This window comes from Aphelocoma coerulescens (assembly GCF_041296385.1).
Source record: "Aphelocoma coerulescens isolate FSJ_1873_10779 chromosome W unlocalized genomic scaffold, UR_Acoe_1.0 ChrW_unloc_scaf_1, whole genome shotgun sequence".
Classification (NCBI taxonomy): Eukaryota; Metazoa; Chordata; class Aves; order Passeriformes; family Corvidae; genus Aphelocoma; species Aphelocoma coerulescens.
Window position 1 is genome coordinate 10071476 of NW_027184080.1, and position 20402 is coordinate 10091877.

The 20402-nt window shown below is 47.5% G+C and overlaps 1 protein-coding gene and 1 long non-coding RNA gene across 2 annotated transcripts in view; one reads left to right on the forward strand and one right to left on the reverse strand.

Annotated features, from left to right (window-relative positions):
- Positions 1-1614: 1614 nt before the first annotated feature.
- On the forward strand, positions 1615-4128 carry LOC138102730 (uncharacterized). The gene is made up of 3 exons (XR_011147497.1): positions 1615-2049; positions 2140-2337; positions 2844-4128. It is a non-coding gene; the product is annotated as an uncharacterized lncRNA (long non-coding RNA).
- Positions 4129-15267: 11139 nt separating this feature from the next.
- LOC138102699 (creatine kinase S-type, mitochondrial) overlaps positions 15268-20402 on the reverse strand; it is a 125520-nt gene continuing 120385 nt past the window's right edge. The window contains exons 11-12 of the transcript XR_011147481.1: positions 18056-18218; positions 15268-16889 (exon numbers count right to left, since the gene is read on the reverse strand). The gene's annotated coding sequence lies outside the window, so the exon portion shown is untranslated. The remainder of the gene's footprint in view (positions 16890-18055; positions 18219-20402) is intronic.

Genomic DNA, 20402 nt, shown 5'->3' on the forward strand with positions numbered 1-20402 from the left:
AAGATCTCCCGCTAGCCAGCATTTATCACCTAGATGTTTGGCAAACGGTTGGGCAAAAACTTTTCTATCTCGCGAGTGCGGGTGATATCTGTGCATCCAGGCATCTCGCGACTTGGGGAATCATAATGTCAGCTCTTACAGAATCTAACTCAGGTTCGCCTGCCCCGCTCTCCTGGGAACCTGTCCCCCCCCCCCCCCCCCCCCCCACACAGCTGCCCTCTTTGGCAGCTGTCTCCCAGGGAGACGCATTCCTGCATAACACCTCCCCCGCATTCCAGTCTCCCCTGGGTCCTAGAGCTCCCTCACTGCCCGCCCTCCCCACCCCTGCCCCGCCCAACCCCGCCTCTGTGCTGCCTACTCCTCCCACGGCCTCTGTGCTGCCTGGCCCTCCTGGCCCTGCCTCCGCGCCGCCCACGGCTTCTTCCGTGGTGCCTCTTCTTTTGCCGCCCGCCCTCTTGGCACACACCCCCCCTACGGCTGCATCACCAGCCCCCCTACGGCTGCTTCACCAGCCCTCTCCATGGCTACTTCACTTCTGCTAACCTCTGCGGCCGACTGTGGCCTCCCGGCCTTGGATGCAGGCATCCCTACAGCCGCGGTGAATATCAAGGCCTCTCCGACTAGTCCCCCCCTTTTGGGCCTCTGGAATGCTGCAGCTACATCTCCCCCATGCGGGCCCCCGGGACAAGCCGCCCCCCCCCCCCGCCTAGGCCATGCCAGGAGCTGCTGGCCAGCTCCGCTGCCCCTCCGGAGACCATTACTTTGAATAGCTATTCAGACACGGCATCTTGTAATGCCCAGGTGGTACAGCAACTGTACCCTACACATGATCGGGACAGGGTGTCCCCATATCTAACTGTGTACCCAGTTGTCTATGAGCAGGCCAGGCCTCCATCCTATAAAGATGTACTCTGTCCTGAAGGAGTTGTGCAGGCTGGCACAAGACATGGGTGTGACTTCTGAGCAACTCATTACATATTTACAGACATTAAGTTCTGCCTATATTCTCACTCCTGCTGACTGGAAAAATATGATGAGAATGGTCCTGATGATGACCCAGTATCTTGTCTGGTTTTCGGACTACCATTCATCTTGCCTGTCTCAGGCAGGGCGTCTACAGTGGAAGGACACATACAGCCATCCTCTAGTCCTTGGAACACTCCTGTATTTTGCATTCCCAAGAAAAGTGGTAAATGGCGACTGTTGCATGACTTGCGTGCAGTAAATGCAGTCATTGAACCCATGGGTGCCTTGCAAACTGGACTTCCCTCTCCTGCGATGATACCTCTCGATTAGCCCCTCGTTGTCATAGACTTGAAAGACTGCTTTTTTACCATTCCCTTGCACCCTGATGATGCACCTCGCTTTGCTTTTTCAGTGCCCACCCTGAACCATGCAGAGCCAATGAAAAGGTATCACTGGACAGTTTTGCGATTGTCAGTGGGAGAAGGAGGAAAGGTGGGGGGAGGAGAAGTGTTCTGAAGGTGTGGTATAATTTTTTTTCTTTTCTTTTTCCCTATTTTAGGTCTATTAATAAACTTCTTTATATTCTTTCAAGTTTTGTGACTGCTTTACTTTTCTCCTAAGTCTTATCTCACAGAAGGTAAACAGTAATGAGTATTTTGGACCAAATCACTACAGTAATACAGTTTTAAAAGTCCTTCAAGAAAATGTTTAAGTCATAAATTATAATATTTCAGTCTCTGACAAAAACCAGCAAAGCTGCAGTAGTATGGTGTGAGGGTGACTCTGCCCAACAGCATAAAAGGGTTCTGACAGTGCACAATGCTTCAGTGCAACTCCTAGAGTTAGCTGCTATCCGCTATGCTTTTCAGTTGTTTTCACAGGAACTGCTCAACATTGTAACTGATTCTGCATATGCTGCTAATGTAGTTGTTCGTTTGGAATCTTCATACTTGCGCTATGTTGATAATCCAATCTTATTTGCAGAGCTGCGTACACTGTGACTTTTGATTAACAACCGGCAGCATGACTTTTATGTGCTTCATGTCCCTTCTCATACAGATTTACCTGGACCTATCATGGAAGGTAATACTTGTGCTGATCTTACTGTCATGCCAAATGTTGTGCCACATAAATTTTGCTCAGGCTAAGCTGTCTCATTACTTCTTTCATCAGAATGCACGCTCATTACGAAAGCAATTCCAATTGACTGCCTTGCAAGCTCAAGACATTCTGCTTTCCTGCCCCTCTTGCCATGGAATTGCTCCTGCTCCTTTAGCAGAAGGTGTCTATCCTCGAGGCCTAACTGCTAATTTTGTCTGGCAAACTGATGTTACTCATGTTCCACAATTTGGTCATTTAAAGTATGTTCAGGTAACTGTTGACATTTCCTTACGTTTTTTGATGGCAACTGCCCACACAGGAGAAAAGGCTCATGATGTAACTTGACACTGGCTCACATGCTTTGCTATTTTGGGCCTCCCAGACACTATAAAGACTGACAGTGGCCCTGCTTATGCTTCTGAGCGGACTTGCCAGTTCTTACAGTAATAGGGTATCTCCCACAGCACGGGTATCCCTCGCTCTCCCACTGGTCAGGCGATTGTTGAACGTGCCCACAGAACACTGAAAACTGCTTCAGAAATAAAAGAAGGGGGAGTTGGAGTGCCCACATGATAGGTTAGCAAAAGCCCTGTATGGTCTCAATTTCCTGAATCGAGATGAAGCTGGCCAAACAGCATGCAAAAGGCAATATTCTTTTGATACAAAGGCTCTTCCCAGGCCTCTGGTGATGGGAAAGGACCCAGTAACAGGGCAGTGGGCAGGACCTTTAGACGACTTGTTAACGTGGGGAAGGGGTTATGCTTGTGTCTCCACAGGTCACCACGTGAAATGGGTTCCTTCGCGGTGTGTGCAACCATTTGTTGCATCATCCTGATCGGCAAAGGCACTGTGAGTGTCACACCCCCTACACTGGACAGCACAAACATATGGATCACCCTTTGTCATGGGTTAGCTAGCATAGTCTCGGAAGTGATGTTCTCGCAAAGGAGTGCTTACAGCTTCCCCCCATGACCTGACAGAACCTATCAGCTGGCCAGTTTGAATATGGACAATTCTTTAAGCCACTTAAAATTGTGACCACCTCTGTGATACACACTTAAGAATAGACAACCCCCCCCAGCTCTCTCTCTCGTTTCCGGTGCTGGGACAGGTGGCTGCGGGCCCCGTACGAGGGGCCAGCAGGCCTGGCCCAGGCCCTGCTCAGGCCAAGCCGGGCCGGGCCACGGCCATCCTGGAGCCAATGGGCCCTGTTCCACCCGTGGAACCCCCCCAGCAGGGCTGTGGGCAGCCAGAGCAGCTCGGCTTTCCCCCCCCTCCACTGCAGCCAAGGCCAAGATTTCAGCTAAAGCTGCACCCATGTCCGGCAGAGGTCATGTGACCCACAGCGATAAGCCACATTCCAGCTGCAAGGCCTGGCTGAGATTAACCCTTTTATTGCTGTGAAGAGCTGAAAACCTGAGGGAAGAGAAAAAGGAGATGCTTAAAGCTGAAAGTCTGTTGTGAAGCTATGATATATCAGAGTATCCCGTTGTAATTTCATGAAGATATGGGGGGTGGAGTGTTCAACTCATGCTTGTTAGCAAATCACCTGCACTAGGATAGGCAGATGCTAACGCAGCTGTAATTTAATGAGAAGTTTGGATAGGGAGAGATGGACTAGATGAGGACTTTTGCTCCAAACGGGAAAGGAGAAAACCTCAGTTCCTAGAGATGCCCCCAAAGATAGTGCTAAAGATGAAGATGAGGAGGACCCTTTGCTCCTAGGGAAGGAGAAGGGCCTCTGTTCTTAGAGATGAAATGCTCCCAGAGATGGGTGAAGAGAACTTGTGTTTCTGAAAGGCTCAACCTTAAAATTGTACCCCAAAAACCTTCAAGAGTGGACCCTCGAAAGCAGTTGTGGGAAAAGCTGCAAGTTGGGGGAAGGGATTCACATGCGAGCAGAGAGACTCCTCCTCTTCCTAAATGGACTGAACAAAGTTATTATGGAAGTGGTAAACAGACTGAACATCTCAAGGGTTGTCTTTTACATTGTCAGTGGGAGAAGGGAGGAAGGTGGGGGGAGGAGAAGAGTTCTGAAGGTGTGGTATAATTTTTTTTTCTTCTTTTAGGTCTGTTAATAAATTTCTTTATATTCTTTCAAGTTTGGTGCCTGCTTTGCATTCCTCCTAATTCTTATCTCACAGAAGATAAACAGTAATGAGTATTTTGGACCAAAACACTACACCCTTGCAGATGCTACGCACACTGATACTATGTGCATCTCTATGACAACTCCTAATGATCCTTTTCACATGTGCTTGGTAGGGGTACCCATTGACAGGAAACGCTTTGGTAAGCTGTATAATGAAAGCATGCAGCAAAACTGCACGGCCCCAGGTATATTGCAGCCTATGTGGTGGTGCCAGGAGCCTTGGCAGAAGACCGCAGGACAGGATGAGACATGGTATAAAGATCTGAGAAGGATGCATGACTTTCCAGCTTTGCCCTCACAGCCACAAGAACTAGTTACCCTAGGGACTTTGTGCTCTTTGCTATGCTTTTACATTGATGGTATATTTGGTGTTTATATGAACAGTGTTAACTTTGATGTCTCCCCTAAAGATATTTTCAGCAATGCTTCCTTGTGGTGTAATCGGACCTTGGAAAGTCAACTGACATCCGGCATCAGCGCTGTTGCTCTCCCCTTGGACTTGTTCTTAATATGTGGGGAGTGCATCTGGAAAGGTATACCAGGCAAAGCTGTTGGCGGGCCTTGCACCATTGACCAACTAACCTTGTTTCATCCAAATTGGCTGCTCTAATTGTTGCAGCACAGCATCGCCTTAGGTGCAGCACACAGGTTCTTAACAAGAAGTGCGATCCGACAGTAACTTTCTGGAACACTGCAGAGCGCATCTCTGCCAGTTTAGTACCAGCAATTGGTACTGCTCACGCTTTGGCTTCTTTAAGCAAGCTTGGCTGCTGGCTTGCAAAGGAAGCTAATGCCACTAGTGCTGCTCTTTCAGCTATGCTAATGGACGTTAAATTGGTGCAACATGCAACACTGCAAAACAGGGTGGCCATTGACTTCTTGCTGTTGGCTCAAGGCCATGGATGAGAAGATTTTGACGGCATGTGCTGCATGAACATAAGTGATCATTCAGAGTCTATTCATAAGAGTATCAGTAATCTGAAGCAGCTCATTAAACAGTTACAGCAACATAATGAGGGTGATTGGTGGGGGGTGTCTTCATGGCTCAACAACCTCGGCTTCGGCTTTGGGTCATGGTTTAAATGCTTAGCAATGTATGGCATAGTTATCCTTGGTGTGTTCTTAATGATTATGATATGTATCCCATGTATTTTATCTTGTGTGCAACAAATGATCAATAATAGTCTTAATAAGATAATGGCCATACCGGCACAGACAGTTTTAGCTGTGCAACACTTAAAAAACAAAGAAGGGGGAAGTGTGACCAATAGATAAAGCTTTGTAAAGGGAAGGCCTGGTAAAATCATGGCTCTGGCCTGTTACTTAGCCTAAGTAGAAATGGACTGTGGGAGAATGACTCAGCTAGAATAGAGGAAGTGAGGCTTGCTGCGTGAATGCCTCGTGCCCGCACCGTGGTGTATGGTGGTTGGTTAAATTGGGTTTGTTGTGCCTTAAAACTATGTAAACTGACAACTGACTAATGGCATAAAAAGGCTGGGTTTTTTGTAAATAAGGTTCCTCCTTTGCACCTGCCTGGGGACTCCTCTCTGTTCCATATCGTTACAATCCTCCAGTCCCTTCTGTATTGAGATAAAGTCAACTTCTTTGCAACAGCTGTGGTCAGTTACACCCCACATTATTCTCTGAGTTTCATGGGCACATCCCCTTGCCCAGCTCCTCTGAATCTTCTTCTGTTGTAGGGGTTTATTGGTTAGTCATAGTGTTGGAGAAGTCAAGGGAGACAAGTATATGAGGAGCTTTACCTACTATGAAATGTATTTTTCATTATTGCATTGAAGACAAGGTGATTACCTACAATGGACTGTTGTAGTTACAAAAATGCTGCTAGCGAGGATTTTCTTGTTATTTTCTAAGTCCGTGAGAGACTTTTCTCTCTCACAGAAGAGGTAGCAGGGAATGTAAACAACCAAGCCACCTGCAACCTTGGAAAGTCTTGTTTATGGTATAGTAGAAAAATATTTTGACAATGGATGTTTTAGGATTTTAGCCAATCACCCCCAAGGGGTGGCTGGCCCTTTGTCCAATTAGGCTATGAAGAAAAAAGTCTATAAAAGAGTTTGTAAAATAATTAAATAAATCAATCTTGCTGCACAACTCCTGCCTGCTGGATCTTCTCCTCCTCCTCGTCCCTATGGCTGCGGGACACGGTGCTATACCGTAGGAACCAGGCCTGCGGTAATATTTGGTGCTGCCCGACGTGATCTGCACTCTCTGACGTGTCCTGCTGCTGCGAGCCAAGCCGAATTCCTCTAGAGGTACTCTGCTCCCCTTTGCCCCCGGGACCGGGAGGTCCGACAGAACTGAGAAATGGCAAACAGCGGCTCACAAACCGAAGCTGCCATGCTGGTCTGGAAAGGTGTGTTTAGCATATTGCGCACCTCCATTCCTGAAAACTCAGTTCGGGAATTATTAGACTGGGCTACTTTAAAAGGGATTTCCATGGACAGAGATAGTGCCCTGAACTTTGCCTTATGGCAGGAACTCGGATGTGCTGTCCGACAGGAGCTCCCGACTGGGGACTCAGCAGCGTTAGAATTATACAAAACCTGGCGTTCATTATTTTTCCTGCTGACAGACCTTGACTGTAACAGGAGGGCTGGCTCGCCTATCTCGGTGATGAGTGACGGAGGAATGTCCGAGGGGGGCCCCGTTGACTGGGTTTCCGGGGAAAATGATAATGGATTCAGAAAAACCCCCCCGGCTCCACAGGCAGAGCCTGCGACGGCTCACCCTGCACAATCGCAGGACTCCGCAGCCCCCAGGAACCCCGCGCCGCCAGAGGCGGGAGGGTCAGAGCAGCGGGAGGGCACACAGCCTGCCTTGCCGGTCGGCTGGGCAGCGGCCACGGCTTATCCAGTGCCCCAGATCAGCGGCTTAGCCACTTGGATGCCCAGAGAGGCTCCTAGCTCGGTTCCGTATGGACCTGGATCTAACTTCTTAGCCGGCGTAGCGCCGGGCGTGCCTGCACCTAGACTCCCTGGGTGTGGTCCGCTGCCCTCCCTGGCGCTGGACTGTTCTGCGCAGTCGCAGGACCGAGCCATCGACCTTTTAATGCAGCATTTGCCTTTTCTGATGGAGCTGCCAAACTTATCCCGAAGGATGGAGGAACTCCTCACCCTGCTAGATCGGCGAATGCCCGAACCAGCGCCGCCCGCGCCGCCCGCGCCCCCCCCGCCATCTGCGGGAGACGCGGCTCCGAGCCGAGAAACGGCGCGGCCGGCGGCGAACCCAGAAGCGGCGCAGCCGCGGGAAAACCCGGCAGCGGCTGCGGAGACGCGGCCAGAGACGGCGGCTGCGGAGCGGCGGGCAGAGGGGGAAGCGCCCAGAGCGACCCCCGAGAACGGGCCGGCGGCGGCAGCGCCGGGCGCGGCTGGGGAGCGCGAAACAGCAGCGGCAGCGGCGACCGCGCCGAACCCAGCTGCTGTGCCAGAGGCGGCGGCGCCGAGAGCAGCTGTAGCCTCAGAGACAGCGGCAGCAGTTCCAGTACCAGTTCGGTCGGGGCTGGCCGAGACGGCCTCCCGTATAGAAACTGCTGTTAAAACTGACGTGCAGCCAGCTGCAGTCTGTCCTGTCTGTTCTGCCTCTAGCGAACTTAGCCAAAGTGCCCCTCCACGTAAATTTCTGTTCACTCCCAGCACCCCAAAGTTGCCTTTGCCTGATGATTCCTCGTCAGGCAGTGAGGCAGATGAGGTGCTGGCCCCAGGTCGTCAGGCGGCTGTAGCCGCGCGGCGAAGGAAAAGGCTGCGCCGGTCTCGCCCCTGGACCTCTCAGGACTGCACGGTAACAGTGCGTCCGACGCATTATAATCGCTTCTTAGAGTCCCTTAAGATGCGAGCATTGGAGGAGGGTGACTGGAGGTCATTAGAAGTCCTTGGAATGCCATATAGATCTGAGGATTCTGGGGGTAACGGGGGAGCTGTTACACTCCATCCACAGGCGGTGCCAGAAGTTCAGGATGGTAGTGCTTCCCCTAAAGGGGAGATCCAAGCTTTCCCGGTGTATAAGGCTCTCCCAGATTCAGGAGAGCATGACAAGCATGAGGTAATTGCCTGGAAAGTTGCCCAGGACCTCCAGTCCAAGGTGGCACAATATGGGCTAAGTTCTGCCGAGGTTATGCAGATAATAAGGGTAATAAATACAGATTTGCTTTCTCCATTTGATATCAGACACTTAGGTCAAATTCTATTTCAACCTGTACCATTTACAGTTTTTGAGAAAACCTGGAGAAAGCTGGCCGGCAAGACTGCATTAGCAAATATGCAGCTCCCTGCTGCTAATCCTAGACAGACAGCAGGAGTGGATGCTTTGATGGGGACTGGTCCCTTCTCTGATCCCAGCCTACAGGGTAACTTGTCCTCTAGCATCCTGCAGCAAGCTCAACAGGTCAGCATGGCTGCCCTGTTGAAAACCATAGAGTTGTCTGCGCCCAGAAAGCGATATACTGAAATAGTTCAAGGCAAATCAGAGTCATTCCTCTCCTTTGTAGAGAAAGTCGCTGCTTCTCTTGAGAAGCAGGTTGAGGATGACGGGTTAAGACAGATGTTGTTAAAGCAGTTAGTGAGAGATAATGCAAACGAGGAGTGCAGAAAAATCATAGATACCTTACCAGGGGACCCTGAGGTAACAGACATGGTCGAGGCCTGTGCTAAGGTGGGATCTGGAAACCAGAAAAGGTCTGCCTTGGCTGCGTTCCTGCAGCCTGTTCACACATCTTCTGGTCGTGAACCAAAGCCACCAAAACAGCTGAAGAAACGGAAGCGGCCTAAGCCGAGCCAAAAAGAGAACACACCGATCCCCCAGTGCAAGAGGTGTGGCAGACCAGGCCATTGTACGGGCTACTGTAGATCCCGGACTCATGCCGATGGTCGGCCTTTGTCGGGAAACTTCCACCGGAGTGCAAGGAGGGGGAATTGCTCTCCGATGCAGTCACTCCCCCAGAGAGTGGCACAGGTACAGGCACAGGCCTACCCAGCCACCCTAGAGACAGCACCCAGGGATCAGACGGTCCCCACGGATCAGACGGGTTTGATGTCCACACCGCAGCCGCAGTCGTCTTAGACTCTAGCGGTATTTATAAGGTTCCCTTGGATGCATATGGACCCTTAGCCCAGGGATCCAGTGCGATGCTGGTGGAAAAACCTGATGTTGCCCATCAAGGAATCTTAGTGCACTCAGGAGTTAATGATTCTGACTTTAAAGGCCAGATTTGCGCTATGGTCTCCACGCAAAAACCCCCTGTAACTATTCCTGAAAAGACCTGCCTTGCTAAATTAGTGCCTTTTAAGTCTTGTGTCCCCAGGGTAGAACAAATTCAGGAAAATAACGGCAGTGGATCTACGGGACTTCCGCAGGCCTTCTGGACTGCAGACATCTCTGACCAAAGGCCACAGATGACATGTACCCTGGTCCTGCCAAGCGCCCAACCACCCCGGATTCAGCTTCGAGGTTTGATTGATACGGGTGCTGATGTAACTATCATCTCCTTCTCTGCGTGGCCTCCCTCATGGCCTTTAGCCCCGGTGGGATCGGCCATCGCAGGATTAGGAGGAACCACACAGAGCTATTTAAGTGAACGGCCTGTGGTGGTGAAGGATTCAGAGGGACACACAGCTACGATTAGGCCTTATGTTGCTACCACTTCCCATAACCTTTGGGGACGGGATGCGTTGGCAGCTTGGGGCGTACGGATTAGGACAAATTTTTAGCAGGAGTCACTGTGTGTAAGGGCGCACAGTATCCTACACTGCCTTTGAGGTGGTTCATTAACACACCAATCTGAGTCAGACTCTGCTCAGTTAGTTGAATTAAGGGCTGTTACCATGGCTTTTCAGCGATTCTCACAAGAACCTTTGAATTTGGTTACTGGCTCTGCTTATGTAGCAGATATCACCCAACGCTTAGATTGTTCCCTTCTGAAGGAGGTGAATAATGCGGCTCTGTTTTCGCTGTTGCAAACCTTGTGGTCTGCAATTCAGGCTCGAGTGCATCCGTATTACTTTCTGCACATTCGAAGCCACACCAATTTACCAGGTTTTCTAACAGAAGGCAATGCCAGGGCTGACATGCTGGCAAACCCTGCATGGGTAGGGCCTCAGCCTGACAAAATTGCACAAGCCAAGGCATCGCACGGTTTCTTCCATCAAAATGCACATACCCTGCAGAAGCAGTTTCATTTAACGCCAACCAAGGCGCGCGACATTGTCAGCGCTTGTGCTGACTGTCATGGACTCGCTGCGCCTTTGCCAGCGGGGTAAACCCCAGAGGGCTAAAAGCCTTGCAGATTTGGCAAACGGATGTAACTCACGTCCCAGAATTTAGTCGGCTGAAATATGTGCACGTGTCTATTGACACTTTCTCCTCGGCTATGTGGGCTACTGCTCACACTGGAGAGAAGGGCCGTGATGTCATTGCCCATTGAAAATTGGCTTTCTCAGTCCTGGGCGTGCCAGCTTCTGTGAAAACTGATAATGGTCCTGCCTACGCCTCGGAGAAGACGCAGCAGTTTTTACACCTGTGGGGTGTAAACCATACCTTTGGTATCCCACATTCTCCTACTGGCCAAGCCATTGTTAAACGCGCTCATGGTACCTTGAAGCGTGTTTTGGACAAACAGAAAAGGGGAATACATGGAGAAACCCCACAGAGCCGACTAGCAAAAGCTTTGTATACAATTAATCACCTTTCAGTACCACAAAATTCAAATAATCCTGTTATTCTGAATCATTTTTTCTCATTGCAGTCTGCAGGCAACAGACAACTGCCCCGGGCAAAAGTCTGGGTGCGGAATTTACTCACTAACCAGTGGGAAGGCCCTCATGAGCTTATCGTTTGGGGTCGTGGGTATGCTTGCGTTTCCACAGATACTGGGATACGGTGGCTACCTTCAAAATGCGTTCGCCCTGCCCTACGGCACCAGAGGCAGAACAGGCAACCTCTGAATGATGACCAGAACGCCAATCATCCAAATGGCGACCAGAATGTAGATCATCAGCCTAATGACTCTTCTGATGATGACCAGGATGTCAACCATCAGGCAGATGGTCCTTCTACAAGCAGAGACTGGGATGGTCCTTCTACAAGCAGAGACTGAACTTTAAATTTCTTGTTATGGAGTCAGATAGTTAAAGCCTTAAGGACATATTTAGAATTAATAACTGATGTAAATTTCTATTTGGCATTAATAGTAGAGTTGTTATCTTATAAAACAAAAAGGGGGAATTGTAGGTACAAAAATGCTGCTAGCGAGGATTTTCTTGTTATTTTCTAAGTCCGTGAGAGACTTTTCTCTCTCACAGAAGAGGTAGCAGGGAATGTAAACAACCCAGACACCTGCAACCTTGAAAAGTCTTGTTTATGGTATAGTAGAAAAATATTTTGACAATGGATGTTTTAGGATTTTAGCCAATCACCCCCAAGGGGTGGCTGGCCCTTTGTCCAATTAGGCTATGAAGAAAAAAGTCTATAAAAGAGTTTGTAAAATAATTAAATAAATCAATCTTGCTGCACAACTCCTGCCTGCTAGATCTTCTCCTCCTCCCTATGGCTGCGGGACACGGTGCTATACCGTAGGAACCAGGCCTGCGGTAATAGACTGTCCCTGGAATTTAAACATAAAAGAAAGCAGAAGAGACACAAAGTAAAATATATAGTCTTGCAAAGGCTAGTTGATTCTCACTGCTTGTTATTACCTTCTTTTGGAATCACACCATGAATTCCTTACCTACAGAGTAGCCACTTCTGTAGTAGGGCATCTTGCCCCCCACAAGAGCTTCTCTATTGCTTGTTAACTGGTGGAAATGATGCCTTAGGTTTTAACCTTTATATTTTTCAAATTCTGTACTGCTTGGTGTGTGACTGAAGTTTCTTGTAGCCTGTTAATTTCTGCTCTCTCATGCTAGGTAGACATAACAAAGCCTCTCTGGCCCTGCTTTCCAAGGACACCAAGACTGTCCTAGGCCAAAAGTATAAACCAAATAGCCATTGGGGAGGGGTAAGCTGTGGGGAGAACTGAAGCTTTAATTGGAGAATTAACCCTGCTATGCAAATGAACCAAACCTATAAAAGAGTGAAGAACTGGTGACCTGGGGTCCATCTTGGGGTCCATTTTGAGAATAGCTTTAGGCTCCACAGGGTGCACCTTTGAAGGCCTTTCAAATAAATACCTCTTTTATTCCCTTACTCATGTCTAGTCTCTATTTCTAGGAGGCCTCTCACGGCATCAAAATAACTCAAACAGGACAAGCTGTCTTGTAGTGAGTTATTTTGGTGCCATAGGATTAACACCCTGGAGTGGTTTGACCTTGGCTGGGTGTCAGGTGCCTACTAAGTCACTCTATCACTCCCCAGTGGGACAGGGGAGAGAAAAGATGGAAAAAAACTTGGAGGTTGAGATAAGGCAGTTTACTAAAGCAAAGGAAAAAAACAAGCACAAGTTTGCTCGCGCATAAGCAAAGGGAAAAAAATTAATCTCTACTTCCCATCAGTGAGTGATGTTCAGACACTTCCTGGGAAGCAGGGCTACAGCACATGTAATGGTTGCTCTGGAGGGCAAACATTGTAGAAGAACAAATGCTCCCTGTTTCTCCTCTCACCCCTAGCTTTTATATTTGAGCTGACGTCATATGGTATGGAATATCCCTTTGGCTAATTTGGGTCAGCTGGCCTGGTTGTGTCCCCTCCCAGGATCTTTCCCACTCCAAGCCCCTTGATAGGGGAAGGAATATTAGAGGGACAGCACTGCTCAGCAGTAGCCAAAACACTGGTCTGTTATCAACACCCTTCCAGCTACCAGTGCAAAGCACAGCAATGTGAGGGCTGCTAAGGAAAAATGAACTCTATCTCAGTCAGACCCAAAACACACCCCCAGCTGACAATAAACATCTTGCTGTGGAAGTGAGATAAGCTGGATTTCTGACTGGCAGACACCTCACTTTACAATTTATAAAAGCTACACCAACTTTCACAAAGCAGGAAATCTTCTGCACATTCCCTGGAAATGTGTGGTTTCTCCCCAAAGCCGGGCCACCTGCTGTGGTTACTCCTCTGGAGGTTGAGTGAAAGGACTCTGTGTACACTATTGTCATTTCGGTGGTAAGTTACATTTGACTCTTAATCAATACTATTTCTTTTGCTAGCTTTAATATAGGTATCTTGACATTGTGCACTGTTTTATGTAATCTACTAGTAGTTCTTTTAGTTTTATACTGTATAGTAACTCTGATTAAGACCTTTTGTCTGTTATCTCCTGTCATTTCAACAAATAGCTCATTTTATAAATAGACCTGATCTGCCGTCCTTAGAACTTGCATGCCAGAGTGATTTCTTAAATTTAATCTGTTGCCAAAATTCTGAGGCTAAGGTAGGGCTTGTGTTTTGGGGTGATTTTATGAAAATACTTTATTTCCCTATCATCTGCTTTATGCCCAGAAATGGGTCCCATAGCTTTAAGCGGGGTCCAGGAGAGGGGGGAGAGAAGCCAGGCAAATTCTTCAGCGCAGTTTGTGTTCAAGGACTCACACACACTCCTCCGCATTCTCACCGCTGCAGAGCCGAGACAGCACCTTCCTGCTTTTAGCCAGCCTGTCAGCTGAGGCAAGAAATTTTCCCAGGACTGCATACCAAAATCCTCCAGAACTTCTTCTTCTTCTGGAACTGTTCGGCTTAGCTGTGATCCGAGAACCAGATCATCGGACCCTGTGGACTGGCAGGGAGGCTGCGGGGACACCGCATCCCAGCCTTGGGCCTCAGGAGGGGCCGAGCCAGCTACAGACAAAACTCTAAAACCACCAGCTTTCTCCGCATCAAGGGGGTTTATTATCTAACATTACTCATTTGTTTCCTGTGCCTTGCCAGCACTCTGCTTGTTAAATAAATAGTTTTTTTTTTCACTTTCATCCGAGAAATTCCTTTTGTATCGGTGGGGGAGGGAGTGCTGAAACCTGTCTTCTGGGGAGAAGACATTCCTTCCAGAGCATTTCCCCCTAAACTTGTCTCAAACCGAGACAGCTTGTCTGAAGCTCCCACTCATTCCATGACAATTTGTCGGAATTCCATTCATTTCTGTATGTCTGCATGTGGAGTAGGATATTGCTCAGTATGTAAACATGCCAGATCATAAAGCCTTTAAACAGATAAAGAAACCTGAGCAAAAATGTTCAACACCAGAAAGTATTCAAGCAAAGAAATGTCAATCTATTCTTTTTAATACTCTTTGTCAGTTGTTTTATGGTAGTGTTATGTGAAACAAGAAGAAAAGATCACCAAGAAAACTGCTACATTCATAGATATTGTTTTGATTTGGTCTAGTCTTCTAAGCTACATTCAGTTACTGGTGCTGAGCTTGTGTCATGATTCGGTTATTAAAGTTATTAGAAATGCCTCTGTCTGAATTAAGGTGCAAACAAGACCATATGCCAATGTCAATAGTATGGGTTTTATTTGATAATAAATATGAGAGAGAGAGAGAGAGAAAGAAAGAGAAAATAGTGGGGGGAGGCACTTCAGGGGGTCTTTGATGTATTATGACACCCCCTCAGCTGCCCTTCACATGAATGTCCCATGGATGTGGCCTTCCCAGGGTTGGGGGTTCCACAGCTGGGCCGGTTTGTGTAAGGGAGGATGGGTGTTCACTGCCTCTAACCAGACGTTATGCCATGTACCCAAAACCTCCTCCCCCCTGCCTCATTTTGGGGGGAGGCTGTGTAAACCTGGCTTCTGTGGGCTGTGGTCTCCCCCACCCTAAACCCAGACAGGTGTCGTGGGTTGGGTTTGTAACCGGGCAGAAACACCAATTTAGTGTAGTGGTTTGGTCTAAAATACTCATTACTGTTTATCTTCTGTGAGATAAGAATTAGGAGAAGTGCAAAGCAGGCACCAAACTTGAAAGAATATAAAGAAGTTTATTAACAGACCTAAAAGAAGGAAAAAAAAAAATTATACCACCTTCAGAACTCTCCTCCTCCCCCCACCTTCCTCCCTTCTCCCACTGACAATGTAAAAAGACAACCCTTAAGATGTTCAGTCTGTTTGCCACTTCCATAATAACCTTGTTCAGTCCATTTAGAAAGAGAAGTCTCTTCTTGCTCATGCTATGAAAACAGTATCACAAAGAGACAGCCACCCACTTCCAAATATTGTTCAGTCCATTTAGGAAGAGGAGTCTCTCTGCTCGTGATGTGAGTCCCTTCCCCTAACTTGCAGCTTTTCCCGCAACTGCTTTCGAGGGTCCACTCTTGAAGTTTTTTGGGGTACAATTTTAAGGTTGAGCTGTTCAGAAACAAAAAACAGAGGCCCTTCTCCTTCCCTGGGAGCAAAGGGTCTTCCTCATCTTCATTGTTAGGACCATCTCTAGGAACTGAGGTTTTCTCCTTTCCCGTTTGGAGCAAAAGTCCTCATCTGGTTCATCTCTCCCTGTCCAAACTTCTCATGAAATTACAGCTGCATCAGCATCTGCCTATTGCTTACGAGTTGAACACTCCACCCCCCCCATATCTTCATGAAATTACAATGGGATACTCTGATATATCATAGCTTCACAACAGAATTTCAGCTTTAAGCATCTCCTCTCTCTCTTCCATCAGATTTTCAGCTCTTCACAGCAATAAAAGGGTTAATCTCACCTCGGCCTTGCAGCTTTGCAGCTGGAATGTTGAATTTTTCTTATCGAAGTGGAGAGGGGGGAGAGCCAAGCAGCTCTGGCTGCCCACGGCAAGGCAGTGGGGAGGGGTTCCACGGATGGAACAGGTCCATCGACTCCAGGATGGCTGTGGCCAGGCCCAGCCTGGCCCAAGCAGGGCCTGGCAGGGCCTGCTGGTCCCTGCACGGGGCCTGGCCCACCTGTCCCAGCACCGGAAACGAGAGAGAGCTTGAGGGGGAGTTTGTCTATTCTTAAGTGTGGATCACAGAGGCGGTCACAACTTTAAGTGGCTTAAAGAATTGTCCATATTCAAACTGGCCAGCTGATAGGTGCTATCAGGTCCCAGAGGAAACTGTAAGCACCCCTTAGCAAGGACATCCCTTCCGGGACTATGCTTGCTAACCTATGACCACAGGGAAGTGTCTCTGTTTCGTTTGGCTCTCTTGTGGATGCATTCCTTTCCCTCAGCCTTGTTTGTTTCTCCCTGGGCCTGAGATGACTGAAGAATGGGTTTCTCTTTATCTCATATCAGCAGTTTGACTTACAGTCCAAAGTTCTTCAAGGAGGTTTCTGTGGTCGTAACTTCTTTATACAGTTTGTGCTATACTGAGCAAAACTTTATATCAGTGTTTGAGGCGTGAACTATTTCAGTCTCTGACAGCTTGGAAATTCATCTTTGCACATACAAAGGGACAGCCAAGTGTTGAATTGACTACTTATCAGTTCAGTAACACAGAATTGGTGTCTAAATTTCAAAAGATTAGGACAAAGTAGTATATTCAATTCTTAATATTTCTGTTTCCTTTTGTCCTCCCAGGTGCATATTGCATAAACTCACTTGTCTTTTCTTATTTCAGATGTTGTCCAGTACTTGTTATGAATGGATGATGTAAGTTTTAAATCAGCTCTTGCCTTTGCCCAGGCCTCTGGCAGCAAGCGGTAGCTGTATTGAGTTGGCCAGCACCCCAAGGATCCACTCTTATTTGCAAGTTCTTTAATAATGGTTGATTCGATCTATTATAAAATGAATTATTTATTAATAGAAAAAACAGACATAAGACTTAAACCAGACTATTACTACACAGGGATAAAACAAAAAGACAATTACTATTATTATACACGTGGAGTTAAAGGTACCATTAAAATTACAACTAGCTAAGAAATAGTATAACTTAGGATTCAATGTTTCTTGCCATCCAGTTCTTGATGGGGTACATATCGAAGTCCTTTCCCTCAATTTCTGGAAAAGTAACCTCAAAACTGCATCCAGCTTTGGGGAGAAATCTTCTCACATGTTCCAGAGGAGTGTGTAAGAGACTTCTGCTCTATGATAATTTGTGTGGGCTTTTATAGACATAAGAACCATGTCTTTTGGTCACCGATGTTTATTTTTCTTTATCTCTTTCCACATCTGCTCTCATACCGGGATGTGTACTTGGGGCTTGGTCTCAGACTTTCAGGAGTCTGGAGGTGACCTCCTGCTGAGCTCTCTGACCTCCTGCTGAGCTCTTTGGCTCCTCGCTGGGCTATTAGCCTGGCCTATGTTATCTCTTCCAAATGCCCCAGCCATGAGAGAAGGGGAGACATCCTGCCAGTATACTGTATCCAATTACATGCAGTCAGGTTCATCTGAGTTGTTCTACTGGATCTCTTTGAATTTCCTGTTGTCTTGGTTTAAAACACAAATGTCTCCCAAGGAAGGCAGGAACCCTTCTGGAACGGAAAGACAACCCCTCCCTCCAAACTATTGTAACTTCAAAATCGTAGTGATAAGGAGCAGCGAGGAGTCCCCAGGCAGGTGCAAAGGAGGAACCTTATTTGCAAAAAACCCAGCCTTTTTATGCCATTAGTTGGTTGTCAGTTTACATAGTTTTAAGGCACAACAAATCAAATTTAACCAACCACCATACACCATGGTGCGGGCACAAGGCATTCATGCAGCATGCCTCACTTCCTCTATTCTAGCTGAGTCATTCTCCCACAGTCCATTTCTACTTAGGCTAAGTAACAGGCCAGAGCCATGATTTTACCAGGCCTTCCTTTTACAAAGCTTTACCTATCAAACAAAATTATGGGGCTTCCAGGCAAAAAATACAGGAAAAGGAATAACAGACCTTTACTAGAATATATATATGTAACAAGGCAGGAGAAACAACAAAACAAAAACAGAAGTTTCCCACCTGCTAAGCAGTTTCCCCATGGGTGTAGTTATGACCATGACTGGAAGGGGGTGCTGGTGGCTCCGGCAAAGTGGAGAAGGTGCAGTAGCTGACTTACAGCTGGCAGGGGGCACTCCAATGAGAGCTCGGAACCTCCCCAGTGTGAAAAATGATGTTCACTCTCCTGTTAGGATTTAAAAGTTTAATAAAGGACAATAGGGGACAAAGACAATAAAGCAAAAGTCACAGCACTGGGTGCTTTGGCACTCAGCCAAGAGCACACCTGTTTTTGCGGAGACACTCTTTACATACCTGTCCTAGTGCATCAGCCTAATGCATATTCACAATCAATTGTGCATATTCAAACTTTCCCCCAAACTAGTTTACATTTTCCAGGAACTGTTTAGCATGGCTCCTCCTTGGATCTGCCTTTTTAGAGCATGTGCATTTCTTGGCTGTGGTTTTAGTCAGTTTTTATTATCACCTCCAGAGTGGGCTTTGGTCCATGGTTTCTGCAGACGGTAGTTGCCGATAGTTGGCATGTCAGTAGCAGGGGTCTTCATCACACGTTCATTGGATGTTATCCAACCAAGCAGACAGTTCAATTACCACAAGCATAACTATATAAGCTATTTAAATATTATATCTAAGTTTAGTTAATGAGAGACATAAAGGCATTAGTTATTGTTACAAAACTACATCTTTATAACAAAGCTACTTTAACATTATATAGCATCTATTTTAACATTTGCAGAAAGCCAATATTATAATATGTATCTATCACAATAACAAAGCTACTTTAACATTATACATATAGCATTCATTAAAACATTTGCAGAAAGCCAATATTATAATATGTATCTATCACAGTAGACAGGATATATATCGCTTAGAAAAAATCAGCAGCCAGTCATCAGCCAATCTTCGAGGTCATGAAGAAAGCCATCCAGGATGATAAGGAAATAACACCAGAAAGAACCAGTTCTGTAGCTTGAAAACAAGATAACAGAGACTGAGCATGTACCAATTAAGAAAGTTCAATTAAAGGAAGTGATGAAGACTATGGAATGACCACCAGAGTGTCAGGAAAATTAATCCATAAACACCAGAGGTTTATGTCCAAAAAGGAGACAGAGGAATCCTGTAACTTTATTTGAATAAAGGGAGAGGCCATGGGGCATTCCCCTGGGGTCTCTCAAATCGTTAGAGGACGAAGCCTCCTTTTTATCCTAATTTCCCGGCTGCATTTCCCTCTCTCTTTCCCCATTGGCTGAAATACTTGAGAGGTACAGACTTCCCAAATCGCCTAATACAGCCCCCCTTCTAATGTAGACCCCCCTCCCCTCCCTTTTTCTTTTCCTATGGAATTTATGGTTCTTTCCATTGCTTCTTTTGTCTCTCAGTATCTCTTTACCTATCAGCAAACCCACAGCTTGTTTGTAAAGACAAATCCCTCTCACTCCTTTCATCAATCAGTGGAATTCCTCCCATTGTTTCTTCCACCTCTCAGTATCGAGCTTTTACCTGTCAGCAGGCTCAGAGCTTGTTTGTAAAGACAAATCTCTCTCATTCCTTTCAATCCTTCCTCTTTTATTGCCTCAATAATTGTCTTTAGAAACTTATCATTGACTTAATTTTCTGTTCTTGGGTCTTTTTTTTGTTTTTGGTTCTGCAACTACTTGCTGTTGGGGTTTTAAGAGGTCTAGTCTTTTTTCTCTTAAAGGAATTTTCCCCCATTCTGTTACTAAGATGACAAATCGCTGGGTGCTTAAGAGAAAACAAAAGACCTGGCTACCCTTTTGTTTCACCGGGTGTGGGGTCAGTTCGCTCTCTGCGTTCCGAGCGAGAGAGAAGCTGCTGGTTCTTTTCGGCCGCTTTTTCTTTCTGCGGAGAAAGATCCCAGGATCCCCAGCCCACCTTCCCTGCCCCCCTGGAGGCCGGGCTGTGGCTGCCCTGCCCCCCTGCTGCTTCGAGCCTTCGCTGCTTTGTAGCCGTGCTCACCCTGCCTGCCTAGACCTCCGGGGGGTTCCCCGCTTGGATACATCATGTCTGCCACCCTGGATCTGTGCTCAGCCTGTTGCTCCAGCCTGCTGTTCCAGCCTGCTGTTCCTGAAGGTCCAGCTGGACACCAGGGCCAGCTGTCTGGGAGTTTGTGAAGCCTTTGATTCATCCTTCCCTCGGACCCCAGGCCACTGGTGCTGCATGCTCCCCGAGATCGCTCCGGAGCGCCCCCTGCAGCCGCGGGGAAAACATCGCACCTGCCCTGCTCACCGGGAGCCGCCAGCTCCCCTGCCGGCTGCGACCAGAACTGCACCCGAGGGGAAATAGCCTGACAGCCGTGAAGGCTGGGACTGGGTTTGTGATTGTT